The 13,997-nt window shown below is 29.0% G+C and overlaps 1 long non-coding RNA gene and 1 other non-coding gene across 3 annotated transcripts; both read left to right on the top strand.

Moving 5' to 3' along the window:
- The first annotated feature begins 5,030 nt into the window (after positions 1–5,030).
- Positions 5,031–5,102, top strand: Trnad-guc (transfer RNA aspartic acid (anticodon GUC)). The gene has a single exon. It is a non-coding gene; the product is annotated as a tRNA-Asp (tRNA).
- Positions 5,103–11,416: 6,314 nt separating this feature from the next.
- LOC127068615 (uncharacterized) lies at positions 11,417–12,331 on the top strand. Of its 2 annotated transcripts, XR_007783062.1 has the most exons (4): positions 11,417–11,528; positions 11,597–11,759; positions 11,845–12,060; positions 12,204–12,331. It is a non-coding gene; the product is annotated as an uncharacterized LOC127068615 (long non-coding RNA). The 2 variants fall into 2 exon arrangements; XR_007783061.1 differs by lacking the exon at positions 12,204–12,331 and having other exon boundaries at positions 11,845–12,159.
- Positions 12,332–13,997: the final 1,666 nt, after the last annotated feature.

Raw genomic sequence — 13,997 nt, 5'->3', positions numbered from 1 at the left:
AAGATACATAATCGCGTAAATTAACAAAACAAAAAATCATATGACAAGAAAAATAATAGTATGCTCGCTCAATATATAAACCTATTAAGTAACACCAAAAGATGCCTGTAAGAAGAATTAAAAAAATTAATGAAGAAATACTAAAAAGAGAAAACAAAATCTATAGCATCAATCAAATTACAAATTCGTTACATAAAATAAGCAAAATAACGAAATGGGTAGAGAACAGCTAACATTATTAAACTAACAATAGATCAACTAAAAAATGAGATAGTTGAAGTTAAAGAAAACTTTTCTGTTACCAGAAAATTAAATACATATTCTCACCAACAAATCCAACTGATAACTTTAACAAATCTTTAATTACAACTCACATTAAAGAGATTAAACAATGAAAGTTTTGATAAAATCCCAAATATATCCCTAAAACAAATATCGCCACTATACATTCATTTCTACATAATTATATTCAGCAATTACTTAAGCAGTATGTATTTTTTAAATATATGGAAAACAGCGAAAGCAATAATAATTAAAAAGAACGAAGATGAAAGTGATCGAATCAATTACTGACTTATAAGTCTACTTTTAAGTTTGATAACGCACAATTAGTTAAATAACGCTACAATTTCTCACTGATCAAAATATTATTTCAGATCTTCAATTTGGTTTTAGATTAAAATACTCCATAGTACATATAATCTCTTAATTTATATCAAACTAATGTTGAGCAAGAAATCCTTCGATTACACATTTTTAATCTTCAGCGAATAAAATATTAAAGTTGAGCGAAGACTTATAATCACCATGATCACTGAATCGCACCGTTTGACTTCTTTTTATATTTTAAAGATATTATAAGGATACTATATTTAGGGATATTTTAAAAATAGTATAATATTCTCGGTTCATTATTAATGTTAGAGACCTCAAGCAATACATTCGGTAAGAAATAATAAAAATAATGGAAAAAAATATCAAAAAACACATGTATTTGTTTTCTCCAGTATTTATCTAAGTTTTTGGCATTTGCCCATTGCACAGATAATGATAGTAGGTACTACAAAATTTGTGGCTCCATAATATGTATTAGTGATAGAACGTGAACTTTTTCGTTTATATTTATTATGATGTCGTCACCTAATTAAATTCTCTCTCCTGTTCGTAACTTCAACAGACATCCTTCTTTTAAATTTGTATTTCTTATGCAGATATAAAATGCTTTTACATCTTGGTGGTATAGTGATTATCCTAAAGGTATAGGATATAATTTTCTTATAAAAAAAAAATAAACAATGGCTTGAGCAATTTACTTTTATTTCATTGGGTTGAAAGAAATTATTTGCTAATATACCAGTTTTTTTGGATTGGAAAGTTTTTATTTACGATATTGATTATAGATATTGATCAAGGTATCTAAAAATGTTGATTCTATTCGTCCTAATGTATAAACGACATTTTAATTTCATTTAATTTTAACGTATTAGTTTAATTTATATGTAAAAATTGTGATACGTTATTTACCTGACTTAAATTAGGTCCTGATCTGGTGTCAAGCATAAGTGCTATTGATAAATTTAATGCCATAATATTCATTTATAATTATTTGTCGTAAATTATTTTGAATGCGAGACTGGCTGTCTTTTAATTCGATTTGTTGCTGACTAATCAAAATTTAATGCATTCTTTTAATACAATTATCTTACTTTCTCAATATTGACATACAAGTATAAGCTGATATTGACAAGATTCAACTGAGTGTCCTATTCTATGACATATTTAAGTAACATTTAACAATAAGAGTGAGAGGTGAGTTTAAGACAATGGTCTGAATATCTCTTTGTAAGATAGGATTATTTCGAAATCTACATTGCGACGTATCGTAAATTCGTTTCTACATATTTGACAGATTAATGTTTCTATACAGATTAATATTAATTTAACAGATTAATATATCTACGCCTAAGTTGCATAAGTCTTACGATTAATATTCTTACGAATTAATAATCTTACGGTTAATTTGTGTGAATTTATTACTAACATGGATTCATTCACAGTTGAATCGTTATAATTATTAGATAACAGTCTAGCTATATCTATGGTTAGATCATGTGGTATACGGATATTTATCTCTTTACGGATGCCTTCTAGAAATTGATTATATACAATGTTTTTTATCATTTATAAATTAATATTGTCTATAACTTCTTTATTTCGACTTTCGTAACTCTGAACTAATTAAGTTCTTATTCTTTTAAAGAATAGCGAATGCTGTAAGAAACTTTTTCTTTTTTAGATGATTTCTGATAATTCCCGATTTAATTATATATTTGATTCTTATTCTCCGAAAGCAATTATTAAAGATTGCAATAGGTCGTCCATCATTTTGAAATCTTTATATGTATCAATGCAAATGTTGCATTTTCATTAATTTTAGTTTTCAATAGTTCTACAAGTGTTACTTCGACTTCCAAGAGAATCATTACTCTAGCCGCTAAATTACTTTAATGTATAAAATCTTTAAGAGAAATATTTGTGAATCGTTTTAATTACAAGTTTTAGCAGTATTCTATATGATTAGTATTCTGTCATTATATTATGAATATGTAATTTAGCGCAACCGAAAATACAATCGTTCTTATTCTAAGAGTAGTTTCGATTTCGTTAACTTCTATCTTAATAATGCTTTTGGAAAGTATCTCTTCGCTAGTACTCTCTTCGCTAGTAATTGTTAAACGATTCAGATCAAGTTCAGAAAATTATAACGATCAAGGGTTATTAACAGAATATGGAGATGATGTCTAAGACATACAAATATTTTCTGGTCTATCAGGATTGAATAGCTTGATAGCCATATTTTTGTGAAACTATCTCAGTGAAAAATGTTGAATTATAATTCGTCGGAAAATGACATTATTCCAAAACGCTATCATTGTTTATAGCATGATCGAATGTGTTTAGATACTCCTATCTGAACTAAAGTCTCTTTCTTTTATTAATTATTTTAATATAGGGTTTCCTCAAGGTAACAACCCTAATCATATTCTTAGTGAAGCAGCCGTAAAATAGTTTTAGAATATATCTAAATTATATCCTTGAATCTCTGTTGAAAATTGAGCTACTGTAGTTGGATTTTTCTTAATTATTTGCAAAATTCTACATTCTGCGTAGTTAGAAAATTTTTATGGACGATCACATCATAGCAAATTCATTATTATTTCTGTAGTTTAAAATTTGTTAATTATATGCTGAACTGTCGATCGACTTTTTTGCAATTTCTTTAAAAGGTTTATTTTTATTAAACAAATTTGCAATAATTTTTGTTTCTGATAAAATGATTCCATTATCTTTGAGTTCCATATTTGTGAAATAAAACTTTAAGCTGTTATATGACTGAAAAGAAATTCCTTATCGATCTTAATTGTTGGGTATATCAACAAATCTGATAATGTACGAATACTTTTGTTCACCATAAAAATTACAGACTTATAAATTACTATATTAAAATTAGTTAGTAAATTATAGAATATGAATTATTTATATATTTTATAGGATCATAGGTTTAATTTCAATGAAGTCACTCTTCTTTTTTCTGGTTAAAGCATGTATACGCTATTTATTCCGGATATAATATTCATTGATTTTAACGTAGTGTTTACTCATCCCTGTCCATTTGCTCTCGCTGCTTTTTAAGTTCTTCCCCTGCTCGGATTCTCGAGATCGGATTCAAAACATTCACGCAGAGGCAACGGAGAAAGCGTAAACACGATTAGGCATATACATATATATATGCATTTATGTCGAGTATTACTGTAAATATTGAAATAAAATATAATTATTGAAATAAAATTATTGATTTATAAGTTATTATTATTTGTTTTATGATTTCCTTACGATACAAATACTTTTGTTTGCCACTCAATCAATAAAATGAAATAGAAAAAGATCTGATAAATAAATAGGCTGAAAAACGAACAAGGCAGAAAACAGAATACAACGTAAACTCTGTTACAATGTAGATATCAAAATGAACTAATTCTAAATAATTAGTAATTAGTAACTAAATAATTAAATATTCACGATAACTATGTCTCATAAATAAACATCCCACATAAAAAGACTGTTCGCTAGTTAAGTGTATGTCTAGATTTTTAATTGAATTATAATGCACATATACATAGGTATACAATTGAGAAAAAGCTTTTCAGTCATAAAAAACTATTTTGTTCGAAAGATCTAATTATAGATTTAAAATAGACAATAAAATTATTGTTTTATAAATTATTAATAAGACCTATCATAACTTACAGGTGTGTGATTTGGTTTAACATCATTACTGGAACCATAAAAAAAAACGATATCTTTCAAATATAAATGTATGTTTAAGTAAATTAAGAGTATATTTAGGTAAATATAGATCATCAAAATCGAATTACATCAAATACATTAGCATAAACAATCTCTATGGAGAAGCAAAGATAATAAGTATAGATTTATTTATCTTAAAATTAATTATAAATCACTGGGTTTTTATCCACGCAGTCAATTCAAATGGCCTTATTTATAAATCAATATATCAAAATTTGAAATATTCAAAAAAACGGGACACACACGTTCTAATCATTGGATTAGAACTGAATCATTTATTTACTTAGATAAAGAAAGAGTATATTCAAAATATATCATTATAATAAAAAAACAAACGATAAAAAGCTGTTGTGTGATAATAATTTAAATTCAAATAATATTAATATCCACCTTCATCGAAAATTATCATCAATAGAAAAAATATTGAGGAATACTGGTGGCTGTAATATACAAAAGGATATAGACATAATCATATATCAAAACATGAAAAATAATTATCTGAACAACTAGAAACAGCTAACTATTTATCTAAAAGCAAATAAAATAGAATCGGGATTGTTATTTCTATGTTCACAAAATAATGATATAAAAATATAAAATAACTATTGTATATTACTTTACGTTGTTTATATACTTAAATAAATTTTGTGGAAGTGTCCTCATCCTCGGTAGTATAGTGGTTAGTATCCCCGCCTGTCACGCGGGAGACCGGGGTTCGATTCCCCGCCGGGGAGTTGGTTATTTTTATATTTTTTGTTTATTTTTATGGTTTTTCTTTCTTCTTCTTTTAATAATATATATACAAATTTTAATTAATTGTATTATTGATATATGATTTCAATTTTTTAATTTACGTATCGACAATACGCTTATGACAACGATCACTATACACTGATAATGGAGATAAGTAAACATACTTTTGACTAAAAGATAACCTAAAAGTCTAAAACGATATTCTGAAATTTATCTTTAACAAAATGAATTGAAATATTTTCTAAAATTTTCTTACCAGAAACTATAATTTGAATATTTATAATAATGTAACTAATAATTAAATAGACGAATTTATAATTGAAATAGACAAATATATATAGAACGCAATACATGAAACAGTTTTAAAAATACATAGTAACAATTTCTACGAATCTTACGTAAAAGACAAAATCATCAAAATTCAAAGGTATAAATCCTATATATTAATACAAATAAACAAAATTCTATATAACCACGCACAAAGTGAAAAACTAAAATTTTTTATATATTTTCTACGTAATATAAAAATACAGTTTAAAATAGAATTCTCAAAGAATATCAGTAATTTTTAGTCAAAAAAGATACAAAACATATCAAATGATCTAATTAATAAAATGTTTAGGACAAAGATACAGTCTCCATCCCTTCCTTAACAATTTTTGAAGAAGTAGTTCATTAATTGAAAACGCAAAAATATGAAGGGACACTGAAGGGAATTACATAGTTTCTAAAGTAATTGACAAATCAGATATTATAGAGCTGCATTTTGTCAAGAAACAACTCGAACAGATTGAGAACAATTACAGAGAGTAATTATAAACCAAATACATTTAACGATTCAAAACAACCGGATGATCAATCACCTTATTATCTTATTAAATCAATTGCCTTATTAAAATCAAAAACAAGAAAGTCTAGACTGCATACAAAACATTGTTCTAAAAATCTTCCGCAAAAAATTGAATAGTATTACACTCTTTAATCCTGCACTAAATAACATGTATTTTCCAAAGACGAATTAAAGACGCGACTTCGTATTTTAGGTCTAAAAACGACCAACAAGAAAGTAGAGTTGGCTGGGAGGTTGAAATCAACCCTCCATGATAGTGATGAAGAAGACGACGACGACAGTTATACTCTAAAGATTAAGAAAAAGAGGAAGGTGCGAGAACTACGAAACGAAACGATGTTGAAAATTGCGAAAATTTTCAAAGCGCTGTATTTTCTCGTAACGTAATGACTTTTAAAAATGTCGAAGATGCACTGGAAATTTTCAGTGGCGATGGAAGCAACAATGTTCATAGATGGTGATTAATATTCAGAGAAACTGGCTATGCTAGACAGAGGGAGCGTTTTTATGTGCAGCTCAAGGAGCTGCTTCTCGAACGCAAAATTGTTCCCTTTAGTGTGTTATCCCAAAAATTGTCTCCCTGAAGACTTCCGGCTTAGTCGCTCCTTGCTTCTTCGAAATCAAGATGTTTCTTGATTCCAGCAGATCTGGAGGAATTTTCCTGATAAGAAGAATTAGACTAAATATTCTTATTTATATTTCCATTCTAATCTGCTTGAGGCTTTTTAAGACCGTCTAGATACGGCGCCGTGCTTTTCCATAGCATTGCTTTCTTTATTTCCTCTGGAATGATTGGTTTCTAGAACTGTTATATCGTAGACGTACTTAAATTATAGATTGATTTTTTTTTTTTTCCATAGAATGTCTCTCAGTTATGATCTTTCCCCAATAAATGGGAGTGGATTGTCTATTTATACCTCCTTCAGTGTGGATCGAAAGATATTCCTCCCTCCTCATTTTTTTCTTTGATATCTCTTTGGGAGATGACTTATAATCCCTTCTTGTGTTATGCTCTTTTATATGTTTTGGTATTGCTTTTTTAATATAAAGCGATAATTCATTCAGGATACGAGCATCATCCCAGAACTCTACTGCTTTGCAGATAGCCTTCAGGTTTACGCAAAAGTTTTCGCAAATCAATAAGGAAAAAAGCTCTTTGATGAAGTCAACAATTTTATTCCTAGACTCAGGATGGTCTAGGAATAAAACTGACACTACGTTCGTAGTTTTAGGGTCTTCCCTTTTTCTAAAATCGATAATGACGACTTCTTTGTACTTTGCTTCCTTCTTCTTCAAGAGAAAAAAAGAGTTTCTTCAAGAAAAACAATCTAATATAGTATTACTAGTGATTCACAGAAATATCAAATATAAAACTATCTTTCTGGAAAAAGAAAGCAATATCCTTATTGGTCGTGGGTGTGTTAGGATAATTTGTTCTAAATATTTAAACAATCCCATTTTCCTGATGACCGTATGGACCCATGAGTGTTGCATTGATATTTGATTGGATTACGCTGATATTGAAGGGTACGTGCCAGACAAATCTATGACTCGTTTTGTCTAGGAGTCTACTTTCACTATTTATTTATTGTCCGACTCGATATATTATTGAAAACTACATGCTTAATTAAAGATGCCTAAACTCGGACAAAGGTAGCAATATGTTTTTTATCTATGCGTTTTCTTAGCGAGTATCCAACGAGTTCCCAAGGACAGATATTCCTAATAATGATATATGATCCTTAAAAGAAAATATTGAGAATTGCTGAAGATACGCACATATGTGTCAATAGTAATTATATTATAAGCTTCCTACACGCTTTAAATATTTTGAAATTAACGCTTTTTACTTTAATGAATCGAAGTAATGAAAATAAAGAATTTTGTTGGAACAATTTATCAAATTGTTTTGATAGTTCTTTGAAGACTGATGGTAGTGATAGCAGCAAAGACAATGAATTAATTCCACAGAAGTGGCGTCAGGTATTACTATTGTAAATTAGTGATTCAGAAAGTGATGATATTAACGTTGTAATAGATAAAACTACATGATCATAACTACATACGACAAAATAATTATTATAGAACCTTTTGGAGGTATTGCCAGCGTAAAAGTTATGCCAAAATTTAAAGAAAATAAGGGACACCTTTATTTCTTGGAGCATATGTTGAAGAAATCAAATAGATATCACAATTAAATAGTAAGTAAATAGGGAACCATCAAAGACAAAGAAACGGCACAATATCACACTTCTGGAAATAAAGAATTTTTTGGGTTTAATTATTTTGATCGAAAAATTCAATAAAGACATTCTTTTCAAGTATCGGTCGATTCAGTCCAGTATCGAAATTCCATTCTTCTCAAAAGTAATAAGCAGAAATAGATTGGTGCAGATAATGTAAAGGTAGCATTTTTGTAACAATGAGGTCATTTCCTTCTACTGTATAAACAGACTTGTAAAAATTTAATCAGTTATTGATTATTCAAAAAAGAGATTTAATGACGTGTACAAGTCTTGCTAATAACTATCATTGGATGAAAGTATTATTCCGTGACGAGGCAAACTTTCACTTAAAACGTACAGAAATCACAAAAAACGGTATACTATTAAGTGTTTTTTGAAGCTCATATTGGATACATCTGTAATTTCGAAATATATGATGTCCAAAAAAGAAAGTTAAGACACACCATAATATTATTGAGTCTTACAAGAATATATAACATCACATTTTTCTACTGAAGAATAAATTGTGTTCTGTATACGTGAAATTATGCGAATAGGTAGACGTGTTCTCGAAAGTCTTAAAAAAATACAACTTTTACATGATCGAACCATATTTCATAGAAAAGATAATATTTTACTACAGATATGGAATAATGAGAAATAAAATGTGAATATGATTTCTACGATACATTCAGCAAGATTAATAGAATTCAACAATATAAATAGAAAATCTGCAGTGCCAGTTCAAAAGCCTAAATCGATAATATATTACAACAAATGGAAAGGAATAGATTGTGCAGATCAGTATTTCCTTTATTATTTAAATGTTAAAAAGATAAAATAGTGGACACATCAAGTTGTAATGTTTTTAATCAATTGTGCATTTTTTAATGTATATAAAATATATACTTCATTGATTGGAAAAGATCTCTTATAAAAAATTCTTACACAAAGCATTATTATTACGGATAGCAAATCAGTAATTCTAAAATCAATAAAAATGAGGATTTACCTGGCACATCAAGCATTTCAGAACCCTCGAAAAGGACATTCTAAATCGATAGATAAAGTGTTAATAAAGTTGAGGTAACCTGGGCAGCAGCGCTTGGCGTTACTAGTGAAATTACCAGAGAGTTGAGTCTCTTTAAGAGGTTCGTTAATAACGATTTAATAATGAAGATTTATTTTTCGCGCATATAAATTACGTATATAGCAGCAAAATGGAATAATAAGACATAGCCGAATAGTTCGGAATTGTTATTACTGAGGTATATGATGTTATATGTCACGTCGAACGATTCGAGTAGATAATTATATTATGGAATGAATGTAGGAGGGCTTGAAGTTGTTTAATGAGAATTTTAAGTTGGAATTGATTTTTTTTTTTATCTAGAGATGTGACTAGACAAAGTATGAAACTTTGAGTAAGCTAATGTGCCTTTGTTTAATATAAGAGTGTTACATCTCAGATTAAAGACTTACTAAAGTCAATTTTATTTGAAATATGCGACGGTTAAAATAGACTGGATTACACAATGCTTATCATAGACGATGGAATACAAATTTGAAAGGATCTATCTTCAATTATTTGTCCTTATAAGTAAACTCTCTTAAAATATAGTTCGCATTTACCTCGGATTCTCTACGACTATGCACTTACCCACCTACCCACATATCCACATACCGACATACCCACATACCCCCATACCTACATACCTACAGATATATGCAGGCAGACACTTTCAGGGCAGGGAACCACACAAACACACATTCTTTTTTCAAGCAGAAAAAATATATACACATATATACATATATTAATATATAGTTGCAATATAATATTTGGACATCATAGTACTTCACAAATTATTGTTCTGTATATTTATTCGATATGTAATTATCGTATCTTTTTGTTCGTAAGGTTTAAAGCACATATTCTAATTTACAAATATGTATATTTATTTATACGTGTAATTTGTTTTTTACACAATGAATCATAAGCGATATTAGATCTAGTATTGATGTCGAAAAATTCAGATACGTAACATTACATAATGTTTTTCAATATATACATATAGATACATATAACTAAAATTATAATAATGTTAATACTTCGTTAGATAAACCTTTTATCTAATAACATGTTTTAAGGCATTTTTAAAATGGCTTCAATTAAATATTTTGGCTAATACGTTTTCACTCTTCCATTAATTGTCTTTTTAGTTCTTAATTTGTATTTATAGGTGTCGTTTGAATTTGGCGATTTAATAAGTCCCATAAATTCTCAATCGGATTTAAATCCGGTGATTTAAATACAATAATCAGATTTTAATCTGTTGATGGAGTGTGAAATACTTTCGTATAATTGTATAATAAATATTCTTGCCCGATTCTCGATTTGTGTTTGGAATATATCCATATTCGTTACAATTTTTATTAAACTTTTATTTGAATATATCTAAATGTTCGTTTTTATCAAAAATTCCTTCAATAGAATAATGTAATTCTTTTACACTGGCAGTTGAAACGCAACCCCATCCCATCAAAATTGCATCATCCTGTTTCATCCTTTGATATTACAATATTTACTTGTACCTGTTGATTTTGTTTACGCAATGAAATTGTTTACACAAATTTTCGTCTATTATAGTTGAATATGAGTGTTAAATATGAATATGAAATTATTTCCACCCGCAAAGATTACATCATTCCACCATGATTATGCTTTAAAAATAAATTCTTTAGCGATTATTAATCGTTTTTGCGATTGATTTCGTTTATGTCTTTTTACGAGCTATTCTACTATTGTACCACCTTCTTTTAAAACATTGTGGACTTCATCCAGAAATATTTTCTTTCCAGTTGTTTGAAACAATTCTATAATTGAATTAGTAGAACTTAATCTTGCATTGATTTTTATTTTGCGAATAATTTTACGTCTATCAAGTAGACGTGAACATCCTTTTTGAAGAATTGATTTAATGCAATCTTCATATTTGTATCTTTTTATAACATTTGCGATCATATTCTTACTTAAATTTAATAATTTTTTAATTTAATATTTTCCCGATATAATTTTCGTTTTTCTGAGTAATATATAACAAATTATAACAAATTGTTAAACATTAAATGAAGTATTTTTAATTCTTGTTATAGAAGGAGCTGCATTCGTAAGCAAAATGTATCACATAATTATTGATGATTACGTCAATGATTAACTTTATGGAAATCTAGCGACGTAATGACTATTTATTTTTTTATCTCAATCTGAAGATATAAAGACGAAATAGTTTAGACAAAAAAGAACCCCTCTTATCTGGCTGCTTCGTGAGCTGGTAAGCCCGTAACTAAATATTTAATTAGGATTCAGAATGATCATTTTCCAAGGACATGTAATTTTTAGGAACTAGAAAATAATTGCAGAAAATGTAAAATGTATTACTACTGACAAACTGATGGACGTCAGTTTGTATCGATTACGTCAATTAGTTGGTATGTGATCTGCAGCCTTGAGAGTCAATGTGTGAAAGAAATAATAAGTGTCATCACGAATTCATCAACTGAAGGTAAAAATAAAACCTTAAAAGCAAAATTGATTATACAATTATCCACATCACAAGAGAAGAAAATCAAACAATTATTAAAACACAGAGAAATGGAAAATAGGACCGATCTTATTCTTAAAGCTATGAGTTGTAAGTCGTAGCGAATTTCAACTTGGCACAGCTACGAAAAAAATTGCTCGAAATTTAGTAAAAGTTAAATCGAACATACATATTTACGAGGAAGATCACGTACACGCAATGAAAGGAGCCGATGTCTTAGCCAGCGATATAGTGCATGCAGTTGAAATAGAGAAATAGAACGGTAAGTAGTTTGTTTCTTCCTTAACCAATTCCCGTCTTATTCCTTCTTTTGTTAGTTTTCCTTTTAAATAGTTAATACAGTCAATATAATTAATATTATTAAAACACTAGTCAACACTAGTTGTAATTTCTTTCTACTTCAAGAACCACTACTGAAAAATCTGCTGACAGAATGACATCATATTCCCTTCCAAATAAATGTCACAGGTAAATATTACTTCGCTATTTCCAAATTTTTTCTTTATTACAGGTTTCAATTACTTATTACTATCTATAATAAATGTTTTCCCGTTCTTCTTGGTAATTAAGTCAAGGTTTCTTAAGCTATCATTGACTTTTATATATAATTTTATATGATCTTAAGTTCCGCTTAAAGTATGTCGTTATTAAAGTATATCGTATACATCTTTATCCTTGTGTCCTGTGCCATTGGTGTAGGACATGATTTAGCATCTCTATTTAGCTATATCCCGCTCTATATATTCTCCTATTATTTCCTCTATCCTCTTGTAATTGGAAAGCTAACAAGAAGTGCATTTATGCTTAATCTGTTCAAATCGACGAAGTCCGGACCAGTTAGACTCCTTTCACTGTCCTGTTTCAATTTGATCTACTTGACTCAGTCAGAGCTTCCATTTGTTTTCATCCAAACATCCATTGTTTTCCATAGCTTTCCACTCCATCTATCCTTCATCAGTTGTTTGTTATTGTATTCAATGCTGTTTTCGAAAATTCTATTGTTAGATCGATCTCTTGTTTCAAGTAGACATTTTTTTTAGACATTTTTTAAACTTTTCAGCCTAGAGAGCCTTATTGCCTTACTATCCATCTGAGGGATGGGATCCATCGTTTATAGTTACGTGAAAGTAGACTATTAGCATGTTATGCGGCAAATACAACCGTTTTTGTACAAATTTGCGGATCGTCTTATCTGTTCAAGAGAAAGATACATAAGAAAGTACCTTTAAATAATTTTTAAAGACGACGTAGCCTAGCGATATGTGCCAAGTAGGAGCAGTTAAATAGATAATCCTTACTGAAATCTATGAAAGGTCGCCCGTAATCGTCGCATAGGACACCGAATCGAATCCTTTGGGAACATCGAATAAGAAGCTTGCGCATCCATCTTTTTTACAAAATGTCTTCTGTCTCTCGTCTACATCAATTCGAAACGCCGTCTTTTTTTGTTAGCACTTTATGGAATGTCTGTGTTAGTACCGAGGATACCGTAATGTGCCTAAATTATTCTTCCGGTTTAATTGCTCTATCTTTTTTTGCAATCAAGAGAGTTTTACCTTCATTTGTTTCTGTACTAGTAAAATTAAATTGTATATTCTCATCAGAATACTGGTGGTTGTCTGCTTAAGTTGTTAATGTGCATTTGTTGTTAGACCATTAGGCTTCGGGACCATGATATTACGCAGCATCGTTTTCAATATCTCCTCTAGGAAGATAGGATCACAGAATTGTTGGATTGGAAATACATCTGTATCAGCATTGTCATTCTTTTCCAAAGTTACGCTTGTTATAACTCTACACTGTAATAGATTGTAATAGATCTACCGGAGTAGGTCTTTTGTTTATGCGTTTTTTAACACTAAACGTATCACGCCGAATCATTTGACTGATTTATGATTTCATCTGAAATTTATATGTATATGTTATTTTTTCCGATCATCATCAACTATCTGTAAAATCTTAGATTCCCTTCTTAATCAATTTCTCACTTTTGGTTTTTTTTCTTTTGTTTCTTCCGAGAAAATTTTGACACCTTTCTTTCTTACCATAGCAGGTCATTTGACCCGTGTATAAATTTTTTTACCATTTTCTAAGTTTTTCTACTTGGAACCTTATCTCTGGACTTAAATATCATAACTATAGATAGTTGCATACATCTTAACATGATTTTGCTCTAATTTTACATGCAATGAACAAATT

Source organism: Vespula vulgaris, chromosome 13 (assembly GCF_905475345.1).
Source record: "Vespula vulgaris chromosome 13, iyVesVulg1.1, whole genome shotgun sequence".
NCBI lineage: Eukaryota > Metazoa > Arthropoda > Insecta > Hymenoptera > Vespidae > Vespula > Vespula vulgaris.
The sequence above is the reverse complement of the archived record's forward strand: the minus strand, read 5'-3'. Positions and strand labels throughout refer to the sequence as shown.